The sequence below is a fragment of the Mus musculus genome, chromosome 4, assembly GCF_000001635.26.
Source record: "Mus musculus strain C57BL/6J chromosome 4, GRCm38.p6 C57BL/6J".
Taxonomy (NCBI): Eukaryota; Metazoa; Chordata; class Mammalia; order Rodentia; family Muridae; genus Mus; species Mus musculus.
This window is the reverse complement of record NC_000070.6, coordinates 8,139,769-8,154,654: the sequence shown is the minus strand read 5'-3', so window position 1 is coordinate 8,154,654 and position 14,886 is coordinate 8,139,769. Positions and strand designations below refer to the sequence as shown.

Genomic DNA, 14,886 nt, shown 5'->3' with positions numbered 1-14,886 from the left:
ACAGAGGAACGTGAACACAAAAGCTAACAGGAACCAACTGGGATAAAATCAGTGTTAACAACTGGGATCAAAAGCAGCCCCACCTAAGGTCAGCTAAATCTTAGAAGTCAGAGGCAAGGGCTTCATGCCCTTGCCATAGTTCCAATTCTAGTCTATTGTATAGTCCACCTTCCCCCTAGGCCATTGTAAATTCCTGTGTATGGGAATGACTCAGCTATCTATTGTTCTAAGTATTATGTAGACTAGCCCTGAGATTACTAGCTCTATTCTAGTGAATTGGTTTTTTGTTTGTTTGTTTGTTTTTGTTTTTTTTGTTTTTTCTTGTGGTTTTACGAGACAGGGTTTCTCTGTGTAGCCCTGGCTGTCCTGGAACTCACTTTGTAGACCAGGCTGGCCTCAAACTCAGAAATTCACCTGCCTCTGCCTCCCAAGTTCTGGGATTAAAGGCATGCGCCACCATGCCCGGCCCATATTCTAGTGAATTGTAATGCTTGATTTCTTTCACTATGTCTCTCACAGTACTAGAGGCAATTCTGAATGTTACTGAATAGGTAACATTCTTACTGAATTCCAAGCCCAGGATTGGCTCAAGGACTTCCTAGGACATTGGAACACTGGTGGAGGCTAATCTAACTTAGCTATATGTCAAAATCAATCCGTTGAGGCACTTATAATAAAACAATATTGAAGAAAAGCACACAGATCCATTCGCTGACTAAAGCAAGGACAGATTTGGAACGTTAATTTTATAGGATGCCACAGTTCCTCCTCAGGACTGTGTCCAAGCGTTTGGGCCTGTCACTCGAAGTCACTACTGGAGTAGGTGTGGCACTTACTGTTCTGTTTTTCTGTCTAGTCATAAGCACCAACAGTAGAGCTTGTGGCATCAGTGCACAGGAGATCTCTTTCCAGTCTGTCTAGCTGTTCTCAGATCTTTAAAATTTCCAGTTAAACTATAGAATCATTTTATTATAAGACTAGAAGCAACAAAAGAGAGTAACAAAATATGAGAAAATGGAAGAAAGAAAACTACCAGAGTGTGGGACTTGTATGACATATCACTTATAGGAGTTTACTTCTTTGTAATGTTGAGGACCAAAGGGTAGATATTTGTTGAGTACAATCACTATAGCTTTTATGTTATGGATATTTTAAGGCTATGTTTTATATATTTTGTTCATTCATTGTGGATACTCTAGTGGTATATTTGGGCAGAACCAACAGGGGTGTGTCTGGTCAGTGAACGCAGTGGTGTGAACAAGCCACTCTACTGTCTCCCCAACTTGGGCAAATCATCAGTAGTCATTTAGCCTTCATAAATGAAGTGGAGACATCAAGCGGTTTAAGTTCCTTGAGCTGTTTGAGGACTAAGGGCTAAGGACCAAGCTGTTTGTGAGTTTATAAGGCCACGTTAAGCGGATTAGCATTCCTGCAGCAGCCCTCCCTGTACCATGATGCTCGGTACAGTCCATGTTGATTGTCCATTTTGTTTTCATATTGATTAATGTTTTGTGGAGAACATAATTTGTTGGGTTGTCTCCGATGTTCTAATGATCCTTTCATTTAGTGCCTAATAACGTTCAGCTGCTTTTATCTATCTATCTATCTATCTATCTATCTATCTATCTATCTATCTATCTATGTTGTCAATTGTGGTAATTTTATGTAATTTCATGTATTTCTAATTTGAATCATTTTTACTCAGTTGCACCAATGGGTACTCTATAGAATGTTAACTCATTTGCTGTGATGTCTGCCGTCCTTATTTCTGATGCATTTGGATCTCTGAACCCAGAGGCTAGTTTTCCAGTATCTTTCCTTAGAGTATTCAAAAAGTTTGCCACTTCTCTCTCCTCTTTGGCATTTCTTTGTTTTCCTTTTTGTAAGTTAGTGGCTCTTGGAAAGTCGGATGGCTAGTTGCCATTGCTTATAATAGATACGCATTGAGTTTCAGTCTTTTTCTTTTATGCACTACAGCTTTGAGCTCTCTGAGGTAGGTTTCAGGCTAGAGCTGAGGCAGGTGGGTGCAGCTAAGTTCACATTGAATGAATTTGTACAATCCACTCAAAGATGTGTGCCTAGTGCCAGGGAAAATGGCCACTTAGAAAGGTTCTTGTTCTTAGCACATCACTATTTCTTTTTAGATTTTTAAGTTAAAACATTTTTTAGATTTATTTATTTTGTATGTGGAAGTGTTTTGCCTACTCATACGTGTATGTACTATGTGTGTGCCTGGTGCTCATGTATGTGTGTGCCTGGTGCTCATGTATGTGTGTGTGCTATGTATGTGCCTGGTGCTCACGAATGTGTGTGTGCTATGTTATGTGCCTGGTGCTCATGTATGTGTATGTGCTATGTTATGTGTCTGGTGCTCATGTATGTGTTTTTACTATGTGTGTGACTGGTGTTCATGTATGTGTGTGTGCTATGTATGTGCCTGGTGCTCACTAATGTGTGTGTGCTATGTTATGTGCCTGGTGCTCATGTATGTGTTTCTACTATGTGTGTGCCTGGTGCTCATGTACGTGTGTGTGCTATGTTATGTGCCTGATGCTCATGTATGTGTTTCTACTATGTGTGTGCCTGGTGTTCATGTATGTGTGTGTACTCGGAGGGTACTCTTGGTGTCAGAGGAGGCATTTGGATGCCCTGAACTGACTTTTCTGATCTGCCATGTTCTAGGTCCTCTCAAGAGCAGGTGCTTTTAGCTGCTGGCCATTACTACCCCCATGCCACCATTTCCAAACACTTCCCATCTTGGAGATTTGATTTTGAATTGTTGTTCTTAATAGGGATAATTTTGTAGATAGTCAGTTAGCTGAGTCAGACTTCTTGTCCCTGAACTCAGCCTCTGACCTTCAGCAGCCTCTGAGGGTCAGGAAGTACACACATGCAATTGTATTTTTCATAGCTTTTCAGGGAATTCCCTAAAGGGATCTGAATTCTCCTCATTCCCTGGGGTGTCTTAGTAAAAGACAAATTCAACTTCAAAACAGGCCTGTGAAAGATAACATCTGTTGTAATTATACTGAAAGAATTGATGATTTAACAGACTTTAGAATGTGGTCATACTTCAAGGTCATTATTGTGAATAATAATCATTGAAGAACAGAAAATTCTCTCTACATTTTAGGTTTTTTCTGTTTATATTTAGACAAGAGGAGAGTTGGAAGATATCCCAAAGCAGAGAATGCAAGCCTGATTACCTCTGTTTATTTGCCATTTCTTTAGATTCTTTTATCAAACAGATTCATGTTCTGTGGCCCCGATGATACGGTATCAGAAATAATTTAGAAAGCACACAGAATGCATCAACGGGAATGTTTGTCACAAATAATGATCACTGATTGAGCATTGGCATTTTTTAAAACCACAAATCGCATTAAAATAACAGAAAAGTGAATTTCTTTAAGTATACAAACTCGCAAGGATGAGAAAGCAAGAGGAAAGACACAGGCTGCAGCGCTCTAGAGGCTGGAAGCACGTGGTGGGGTGGTGATGGGGCATGGTAATGGAGGGAACCGAGGTTTTAGTGATGGGCTCAAAGGCCTGCGAATTTGCCACAGATGCCTCTGGACATTGGAGGAGAAAGAAGCTAGTGGTAGCTGTGTTGGTTGAATACCGCTTGAGAAGCAGTTATACCTTAAAATCCCTTTCAAAGGCCTGGCAGATAGATGCCTTACCTTGTGGAGAAAGTGGTCAAGAACTGATGATAGGGAACTTGGCTGCCTCACTAAACCAGGATGTAGGAGCGAGTTCCTGAGAACTCAGCGCTTCTGGTTTCTTCCTCTCCACCTAGGCTCTGGTGCAGTGTCTGGTGCAGCTGTCTAGCTGACCAACAAGGCGCATGCCCAGGATAACAGTGGCGTGAGATCAGAGACAGAAATCAGTCAGTACAAATGTGAATGAGTTGGATATGAGCTTCTGGAAGAAGCTTCCGCAGAGACGCAAATGCAGAGGGCTCACTGTGAAGCCTGGCAGGCCTTTGGCCTGAGGAGACCTACCTCTGTCTGCCTCACAAGTGCTGGGATTAAAGCTGTACTCAGCCTCTCAGCCACAAGATATGCTTTAACCTCTTGAAGCAAGTAGGACAATTGGCAGGTAGCAATGAATTCAGCTAATTATAAATATCCAAGATGATTATTCAACTTAGAGAAAGCAACATGCAGGGCAAAAAAAATATAATGAAACACATAGTTTCATTCTGAATGATATTTATCATTACTATACTACAAAATAATTGATTCAACCAGGATTTTAGTATAAATATGCAGGGCAGAGGGTGCAGGGGAATAAAGGGATTGGGAGAAAACCTTCGTCCCGCCAGAGTTCTGGTGCTCCGGGCAGGCGGATGTGGAGGATTGCCATACACTTTCCCCCGTGAGTGTCTGGCTGGGTGAAGCCAATGAATCCCAGCTCGCTTGGAGGGTGGACAAGGGGCAGTCCTAGGTACCAGGCTCTCAGTCTCGAGCATCCCAGACACCGCTGGACACCTCGGTAGAGCTGAGAACAGAATTGGGGGGAGGGGGCAAGGGCAGCTTGGTCAGCCCCAGGGCCAAAGGGAGGAAAGGATGGGGAGAGGGGCGGTGCTGGGTGGTTCCCACTTGGGTGAGAGTCCTTGGTCGCTGGAGCTCAGGAAGGCCTTCTGGCTGGAGGTTAGAAGTGACTCATTAGGAGAAAGCCTATCCCATCCCATCGTTCAAGCACAGCAGGCCTTGATGAGCACAGACAGTCTGTGGTTTTAGAGCTTTATTGTAGAAAGGCAGGGAGAAAGAGAGAAGGTAGAAAGAGGGAGAGAGGCCACCCATGGCCATGTGGAGGGAGAGAGAGAGGGCTAGAGAGGAAAGTAAGAAAGGTGAGAGCTTAAAGAAAGCAAGGGGGGCAAGAAGTCCCTTTTATAGTGGACTGGGCTATCAGATAACTGGGGAGAGACATACCTGGCTATAGTTAGGTAACTGTGGGGATGGAGTCTAGCCAGAAGCTTGGGACATTGTCTACGCGACTTACAGTCACAGAATTATGGAGTTTGGGGGCTCTGTGGTTTCAGGCACCTTTCTCTGGAAATGTGGCTCAGTGTTCCACCCCTTATAGAGTTTTCTACTGGGTTGCTGGAGCAAGCCTCATTCAACCACAATAGGCTGCCTATCCCGGTCCCACATAAATATATTTGCAAGGTGGGATGTGGTAAGGATTTATGATAGGTGGTGTGCCTTTTTTGATCAGGGGCTAGGAGGAGACTGACTAGAGGAAAGACCTTCAAATCTCCGCTTGCCATCGGGAAAGTCAAAAGGTAATACTTAAGCAAACTGGATGGTGAACTTAGAGGCTCATGATCTGGGATGTTCATAAAATTTTTCTATGGAATGAACTGATTAGAAAGTTGCTGATGTGTCAGACCGAGGACAAGTAGTCTTCATAGCAAACAGTTTTACTTATTTGTTTAAACGGCCTAAATATAATTTTGTTACAAATAAAAAAGTTAAATAGGAACACCTGCTGCTGTTGTTTTCGTCATATATTTTATGCACATGCATGATAGTGCAATATGTCCATCCTTTTTTGGAGCACTTGCTTTGGGTCAGGTAGCATGGTGGGCACTTTTGAAATGGCCCTGATGAGACCTATCATAGTTCCATCCCTTTAGAACTCTCTCTGAAATACAGAAAATTTCACACATCTGCTACCATGTTGGAAGATAATGAGCCGTGTTTCACATTTACTTTGATGCACAGAACATCAGGTGAGATGTTTTTGAAGCATCCGTCATGATTATTGGTAGGTGGGCTTCCAGCCCAGGGAGGGGGGCAGTATGTTCAACACATTGTTCCCAGGCAGGATTCCATTCTCATAAGCCATGGGAGGCAGGAATTGTGCTCTCAGGCCTCAGAGGGTGCCAGAGATAAGCATAGAGTGCCTCTTAGTTGCTGAGTTCCTTATTAAGAATGGGTCTCACTGCCTGCAACGGACTCATTGGTTATGTGAGTCTGGCCGATGAACCCAAGGGTTCACCTGTCTCTGCCACCCCAGTGCTGGTTGATAAGTGCACACTACCAAACTAGAGATTTTTACTGGGTTCTGGGAATCAAACGCATAAACCTCGTGCTTGCAATATAAGCTCTTTATCAAATGAACTCCGTCCCAGGGCCTAGAAGGTAGCATTGGAAAGACACAGATAATGAAAATTTTAACAAAAACAAAACCAAAAAAAAAGGCAGTGATTATTTCTATCTTCCTCTATGGGAAAAATTTAGCAAAGTAAGCATCCCGATTAACCAGCATATCACATACCAAGATAAATTAGAATTTCATAGGCATTTGCTGAGAACCTCTCAGTCATGCCCCTGGAGCTTCAGAAACCAGTGGGTTCCAGTGAACATGTAAGCTTGAGGTTGTATCATATGAAGCCAGGTCTGAATCCCAAGCTGATGGAATATTGCAGGTTCATATTTTGTTAGTTGATATTTGGGATTAGAATTCATTAGAAATTAGGATATTCTTCAAGTAGAATTTTCTTTTATGAACTTCAGATAAAGTCTGTCGACCAACCTATCCAAATGAGTTCTGTAAAGCTCTGATCCATGCGGAGATCTCTTGAGTCAGTAAAGATGGTCCCCATCCTGAAGACAATGTCCCTTTAGGCATTTACAGGGCAAGTTAGCAAAGAGATCCTGGTGATTCTGAGTTAAAGAACTGTTACCAGAATCTCCATGGGGGTTTGGGACATTTTTTTCCCCCATCCAGCTTTTAGTATTGTTAGCAACACATTTTGGGAAAGATTCAATTTCATTGTTTCCTTGCAGAAAACGAATGCATGTTCATTAAGACCCTCTTAACTCTGAAATGTGGTACACTGATTTGATTAGCAGTCAGTTTCATGTATTTTAATTTGTAATCCTTGTGCTTATTGTTGTTAAAATGTGTATCTTGACAATATCTTATTTTACCCTTGAAAAATCAGATTTCTGAGGTTTAATATTATAGATATGATGGAAGGAGTCGGAAGATACTGGCCAAAATTATAAAGTTTAAATTAAGAATGTGTTCAAGAGAATGTCATAGTGACTGCAGTTTAAAGTGATGTTATTATTGGAAAAGGGAAATAATAGATTTTAAGTGTTCTCCCAACAAAATGACAACAGTATGAGGTAATGCATCTACAGTTCAGCTTGATTTACCCATCCTACAATATATTTCATAACACCATGCAGTATATGGTTAGTGTGCCAATTTATTATGTAAATTTGAAATATTTTTAAAGTCTGTGGCATGACATTATTTGTTTGAAATATAGTTTGGAACTATATACCTAACATTATAAACCTTTGTTTTATAAACTACTTATATGCTTCCATGTGTACACTCATGACTTGCAAGTGTGTACAGGCATATGGACTAATAGATAGGAATACCATATGGATAATTCTAATGTATTTTGTTGTATCAGCATTTACGGTTTTAACTGTGGTGGTGGTGGTGGTGGTGAATATTCTTGCACATAAGATTGGCCAGGTGGCTTTGTCTTTGTTATGCCCATCCTTTGAATGGGCAGCTGTTCTCTGAAACTATGACACTGGGCATCTGCATGCGAGTATCAGTATCGAATCCTAGTAGGATGTTGGATTCTAGTCTTAGCTGACATATTTTCCCTAAATGAATGTCTTAGTTACTTTTCAATTTCTCTAGCAAAACACCATGGCAGAAGCAACTTATAAAATAAAGTATTTAATTTGGGGCTCACAGTTCCAGAGGAAGAGAGCCCATGCTGGGAAGTATGGCAACAGGCAGCAGGCATGCCATTGTAGCAGTAGCTTAGAACTTATGCCTTGAGATACAACAGGCAGAGAACACTGAGTATAAAAACTCAAAGCCTGTCTCTACATACCTCCTAATCCTTCCCAAATAGTTTCTCCAGCTGGAAACCAAGTATTCAAACTCATGAGCCATGTGTTTGTGGGGGCCATGCTCCTTCAAGCCACAGCATTGCGAAGCCTGTGGTTTGTGATGTCCCTGAAGTCCTGTCCAATGTATTATTCTACACTTAACCATGTAATTACTAGGATCTTTAAGATGCTTTATGGCCTGGAAGAAATGGTTACTAGCCATCATGTTTATAACACATGAAATTGTTAGCAATTTAAAGTCTTGTTTTTATTAAAATTGACATGTAGGTATTTAATTGATAATATAGCTCAAGTATCAATTTAGTTGACAATATCTGTGACTTTGACATTGTATTCTAATTAAGTCTAACACAGAAATAAAATTATTGTGTCTTTGTTAGAAAATTGCAAACAGATTGCAAACCTGTGAAGATATTTTAAAATTTCTGCATTGTCTCATGTTTAATTTCTACTATCTTTAGTTGGATTTTAGAAGGGCTTTTCAGATGCTATGGAAGGATGCAAATAACCTTACTGCTTTGTTCTCTTTGCCTGAAGGAAGAAGACAGTGGTCCCACGGAGTCCTTTGATGAGGAGTGGAAACTCCTGAGTGGCAGCTTTGTTTTAACCCTCAAGCCTGCATTATCTTCAGTTACTGCAGTGTTGATGGATATCTGTGACCATTGTCTGTATACATGCTGTTATGAAATATTAGAAGTGGCTGTTCATTTTAAAGAAACACAGTGTGTGTGTGCACACACCACAGCTTCTGGAATTCATACTTTTGCACATACTGCTTGTTGCTTATGTGTAGAAAGAATGAAAGTAGTTTTCAGACATACTAATATGACTGTATTATATATCAATATGAGATAAGAAAAGCACATTCCCAGAGCCAAGTCATTTATTTCCTGTCTGTATTAGAAAATATGCTCACTAGTGTATTTCTTGATAATAAAGCAAGATGTTTGATCTACAACAGCTTAGAACATCAAAATACAATATGAAGGAGTCATAAAAATTATCTCGTGTTGTTTTTGCAATAATTGCACCAAATTTAATGTCAAACTGGTTTGTCATGGAAAAAATTTTGAAGTTAATGCAAAGATACTTTATATATTATTTTTAAAAAGAATTTAATTGAATCTAATATACTTATGGCATATCTGAATGTATGGCTTCTAAGGAGTTAAGAATAGCATAAAAATAGATAGGAGGAAAGATGGGGACAGCATACCAGTAATAGCTTTGTTTCCATAATAGAAATAAAAATCCACTAGTATACTATGTTAATTTAGTATTGTATACTTTTTAAGTCTTCAAAATACGTTATAGATTGCACATCTGTAGTGGGATAAGATAAGGGTCAACCATACCCTTCTTTTCAGTTAAGCTCATCTTCAGTCATATCTCAGTTCAATGTGACAGAATGGTGTAAAATGGTAGAGATAATGGAAGAAAGCAACTACTTCCCAAATAAATTTTATTGACTGTTTTAATTGTTGCACTCTCAATTTGGAGGGATTGTGTGCTGGTAGCTAGAATAAGCACCGATTTAGAGGTTTTAGATCTGTTGGTAAAGGGAAACAATACAAAAAAAAAAAAAATCACAAGAGATCTCCCTGAAAACAGAAGCAAAGGAAGTTCAACATAGAGTCTTGGGCAGGAAGGAAAACTAGAGCCATTGTCCTGAGGGAAGTGGGATACAGGAAGATTCAGTATCCCTGGAACACAACAGAACAGCCACACGCAGGGTCTCTGATGACAGAGAGAGTGCCTGCATCCTGCCTCTTTGAAGTTTTTAGTATTTGCTAAAATGAAAATGTTAAAATATAGGCTAAACAAACAAACAAAATGAACCCTGAAATTGAAATCTTTATAGCTTCCAAGCTAGCAAGCACTATGAAATCCATGTTCAGCCATGACTATGGGGATGTCATAGTTTATAGCTAATAGACTAGACTGAAAGGCCGTCATGGGGTGTCAGTTACATGGTTCTCCTGGTGATACTTTGGTAGTACAGTGCTTGGGACACAGTCATGCAGAGAGGTCTATGTCTCCACTCCTACAGAGTTGACCTAGACTTGCATTTTCATGTCTCATCCTTCCTATAGTCTTCATCCATCTTACTCTGAAACATATAAAGTGGAAAATGAAATGTAATGAAAAACCTACCGTGATTGTCTTCCAGAATGATATCTAGACGTCATAAGAATTTCATAAAGCAACCAAATTTATTTTTTGCGTTTTTTTTTTCTTAAATGACCATTTAAGATTAGTATCCATGGTGAATTTTGTAGAGCAATTTTAATCCAGCAACGTGGCTGTTCTGGAAAGAAATCATATTGAAAGACTTTCTTGGTCTGGGCAATCCACACCTATAATCCCTCTGGCTAGAATACAGATATGCCCTTAGTGCACATCCTGAATCTGAAACAATGTAGGCAATGTTAGTTTGCAGAAGGAAGCAACTAAAAGTGATGTCTCATTGAGGGGTAGACAAAGTTACAAATCAGAGAAAGATTTGGCAGAACAAATCAGATGTAGGATACCCCAACTCTAAGGAGCACAGGAGAGGTGGGGGGGTCGGGGGGGGGGCGAGCAGTTCAGTGAGCACAGTTCAGTTGAGTTCAGGCAACGCAGTGTTGTGCAGTTGAGTGCGGTTTGCTGTAGTTGAGATGAATGCCGTTGAGTTCAGTTGAGTTTGTGCAGTTCTGCTTAGTTCCATTCAGTTCCTGCCGGCAATACAGTTCAGTTTGGGGAAATTCAAGAGGCAGTTTTTCCAAGCAGAGCAATTCAGAGAGAAGCCAAGAGAATCCCGTCTTGAATTAGTCACTTTGGAGAGGAGTTTGAGTCAGAACAGCTGAGTTGAATGAGCTAGGCAGAGTTCAGAGAGAAGTAGAAAAGGTGATTTATTCAGCAATAAGGCTCCGAGATGACAGTTACATCTGGTGAATAAAAGGTACTTTTACAGAGCCTTTGTATTCTTTCTATCTTTTGCCCCCCCCCCCCTTTTTTGAGTTTTTTGAGACAGGGTTTCTCTGTGTAGCTCTGTCTGTCCTGGAACTCACTTTGTACACCAGGCTGGCCTCGAACTCAGAAATCCTCCTGCCTCTGCCTCCCGAGTGCTTTGGCTCCCCCCCCCCTTTTTTTGAGAAAAGTTTTCACCACATAGCTCTGGTGGTCTTGCACATCTCTGTGTAGACCAGACTGGCCTTCATCTCACAGAGATCTTCCTGGGTCTGTTGGAATTGATGTGTACCACTAAGCCCAACCAATATTTTTATGTATGAAAACCCCCTCAAAATGCTAATTGCATCTGATTCAGAATAGAAACATTACTGTGTGTTTGTATGAATGGATTTGAAAGTCTAATTCGTCCATCAATAAAACTTTAAATAACTATTCTCAAATCTATGTTGCTTTGATGATGACTGAGAAAGAAAATTCAAAGCATTGCAATGAGATATGAGCCTTCTGGAAGTGAGGGAAGCCATTAACTAGGAATACATGGTGACTTCCACAAGTCTTGAGATTTAGGGTAAAGGCAACAAGCTGAAGTGCCTTTCCATGTAAAAGTGTATCTGAGTTGTGGTCATTAATGACCTTAATGGTGTGTGAGGGGATATTGTCTTAGAAGGTTTGTCAGCCAAGACACTTTCAGAATTTAAATGAGAAAAAAAATGTTCGTTTGTATGTGTGTGGATATACACATGCCACACGGTGCACGTGGCGGTCAGAGAACCGCTTCCAGAAGTTGGCTCTCTCTTTGTACCATGCAGGTCCTAGGGATAGGATCAAAAATTGATCATCAGGCTTGGCAGCAAGTGCCACCACCCACTGAACCGTTTTCCTGGGGTCTTTTGTTGGTTATTATTCTGTCTATCCGAAGATAATTCTGTTAATTGTTCTAAAGAACTGAACTCGGATTTTGTGGCTTTTTTTTTTTTTTTTGAATTGTGCTTCTGATGTAGTCTGCATTTTCTTTCCTTCCTTGATGCTTACTGTGGATCTGAACTCTGCTGTTTCCATTATCTTAAAGGGTAAATTAGGTTATTTCATTGATACGTTAGTTTCACATCAGGATATTTGCAGTTGTAAGTTTGTCTTAAATTTTGAAATGACACTTTTACATTTTCTTTCACTTCATCTTATGCTCCCCAATTTTCAGTGCTATGTTGAATCCAATTGTCCCTTATTCCCGTGGTGTCTAATTTGTACAAATATCTGAGTTTCTAAGTTTTTCCATTCACTAATGATTTCACTTCTTGTGGTTAGGCAATCTATTTGGCAGGATCCGGATCCATTAAAAGTTATGTGCCCTTTCTTGTCTCACGGAGAACAATATGGAGATGTTGAACACGGATGCTTTTTTTTTTGTTTTCCATTTGTGCAGTGTCTTTTATAGATGTTTATTTATCCTAGTTGACTTACATCTTTGGTTAACTCTTCAATTTCCTTGTCAAGCTTTTGCTTATTATTGAAAGTAAATATTGAAGTCTTTAACTACTATTGTTAAATTATTCTTTTATTATTTTCTTTGCGCATTTTAGAACTCTGTTGTTAAAGGTATACATATTTATAACTGTTTAATTACTATTAAATTGTTCCTATTTTAGTTTATATTCTTAGTGTTCTAGGAATATATATCAGAAACTAGAATATTAGTTATTGAGAACTGAATTTAGATTTATACCAACTTGATTATTATGATCTACTTATTCCAAAATAGCTCCATGGCTTCTCTTTTTGTGCTATAATTGTGTGTGTGTGTGTATGCATATATACTTATATATATATATGCATATATATTTATATGTGCATATATATACATACATATATGTATGCATGTTATCCTTTTCATATGTCCAAAGATATCATCTTAAACATCAATTAAAGATGTATCAAAAATATATTTTAGAATTATTAATCTGTATATGTATATACTAAAGAATCTAAGAAAAGAGAGTAAATGCACATTCACAGAGTTTCTTAGTCTTATTTGTTGATATCCTTATTTTCATTTCATTCCAGTGATTCAAGTTACTGACTGTCATTTTCTCACTCTAATTTTGCTTTGTTCCCATCTGCCTCTGTGCTGTTATTGTGAAGGGAGCTGTGTATGTGTGTATTGAAGCTCTAATCGTTCAATAATACAGTATTGTCTTATATAGTTGCCTTTTGATATAAGTAAGAAATGCCCATTTAGCACTCCTTTATAGTGACCTAATTACATTTTCTGATGTTTTGTTGTTGTGTTAATAAAGGTTCTGTCTATCACAAATAAGGCCACTATGAACATAGTGTTCTTATGGCATTGTGGGCATATTTTGGGCATATTCCCAAGAATGGTATAGCTGGGTCTTCAGGTAGATCTATTTCCAATTTTCTGAGGAACCTCCATATTGATTTCCAGAGTGATTGTACCAGTTTGCAATCCCACCAGCAATGGAGGGGTACTCCTCTTTCTCCACATCCTCTCCAACAACCTGAGGTTTTGATCTTAGCCATTCTGATTGGTGTAAGGTGGAATCTCAGGGTTGTTTTGATTTGCATTTGTCTGATCACTAAGGACTGTGAGCATTTCTTTAGGTGTTTCTCAGCCATTCAAGATTCTTCAGTTGTGAATTCTCGGTTTAATTCTACACCACATTTTTTGATTGGGTTGTTCAGCTTTTTGGTGATTAACTTCTTGAGTTCTTTATATATTTTGGATATTAACCCTCTATCAGATGTGGGATTAGTGAAGATTTTTTCCCAATCAGTAGGTTGTCGATTTGTCTTATTGACTATGTTCTTTGCCTGACAGAAATTTTCCAGTTTCATGAGGTTCCACTTATCAATTCTTGATCTTAGATCATGGGTCATTGGAGTTCTGTTTAAGAAATTTCTCCTGTGCCAATAAGTTGAAGGCTCTTTCCCACTTTCTGTTCTATTAGATTCAGTGTATCTGGTTTTATGTTGAGGTGAGGTCTTTGATCCACTTGGACTTGAGCTTTGTACAAGGTGACAAGTATGGGTCTAAAACATATAAACAGCATCAGTTAGAGCAGCACTGTTTGTTGAAGATTCCACTATGTTCAGAGTGGCCTTATCTGTGATATCCAGAAGCTGGAAACAACCCAGATGTCCAACAGAAGAATGGACACAGAAAATGTGGTTCATTTATACAAAGGAATACTCAGCTATTAAGAATGAGGTCATTCTGCATTTTGCAGGCAAATGGATGGAACTAGAAAATATCATCCTGAGTGAGGTAACTCAGACCCAAAAGGACATGCATGGTATGTACTCACTAATAAGTGGATATTAGCCCCTCTCCCCCCCAAAAATGGTGCAGAATACCCAAGATACATTCCACAGAACTCACAAAGATTAACAAGCTGAAGTGCCCAAGTGAGGATGCCTCAGTCCCACTTGGGAGAGAGAAGAAAGCAATCACAAGTGGGGATGAAGGGATGGATGGATGGAGGGAGGGAGGGAGGGAGGGAGGGAGGGAGGGAGGGAGGGAGGAAGGGGCCTGGGAGGGAAAGTGGAAGAGGGGGAGTGGGTAGGGAAAGGGGAACCTGAACTGGTATTGGGTGAGGGAAAAGGACTGAGGGCCAGCAGAAAGAATGGAAACAGGTAGCCTCAGGAAATAGGAGGTTGGGGAGACCCCTCCCCCCTAGAATGCACCAGAGACCTAGTTGGTAAGAGACTCTCAGGACTCAAAGGGAGGGACCTTAGATGAAATGCCTGACAGTAGGGAGAGGGAACTTATAGAACCCACCTCCAGCAGGAAGACAGGACATCAAGTGAGGGATGGGGTTGCCATGCCACTGTCACATCTCTTGACCCATAATTGTTCCTGTCTGAAAGAATTACAGAGATGGAAATGGAGAGGAGCCTGAGGAAAAGGTACAGTGACAGGCCCAAAGTGGGATCCAATTCAAGAGGAGGTCCCAAGGCCTGACACTATTACAAAGATTATGGAATGCTCACAAAAAGGGATCTCTCGATGACTGTC

At 40.0% G+C, this 14,886-nt stretch overlaps 1 protein-coding gene across 1 annotated transcript in view; it reads left to right on the top strand.

Moving 5' to 3' along the window:
• Car8 (carbonic anhydrase 8) overlaps nucleotides 1-13,162 on the top strand; it is a 97,549-nt gene extending 84,387 nt beyond the window's left edge. Inside the window, exon 9 of the mRNA NM_007592.3 lies at nucleotides 8,439-13,162. The gene's annotated coding sequence lies outside the window, so the exon portion shown is untranslated. The remainder of the gene's footprint in view (nucleotides 1-8,438) is intronic.
• The last annotated feature ends 1,724 nt before the right edge of the window (nucleotides 13,163-14,886 follow it).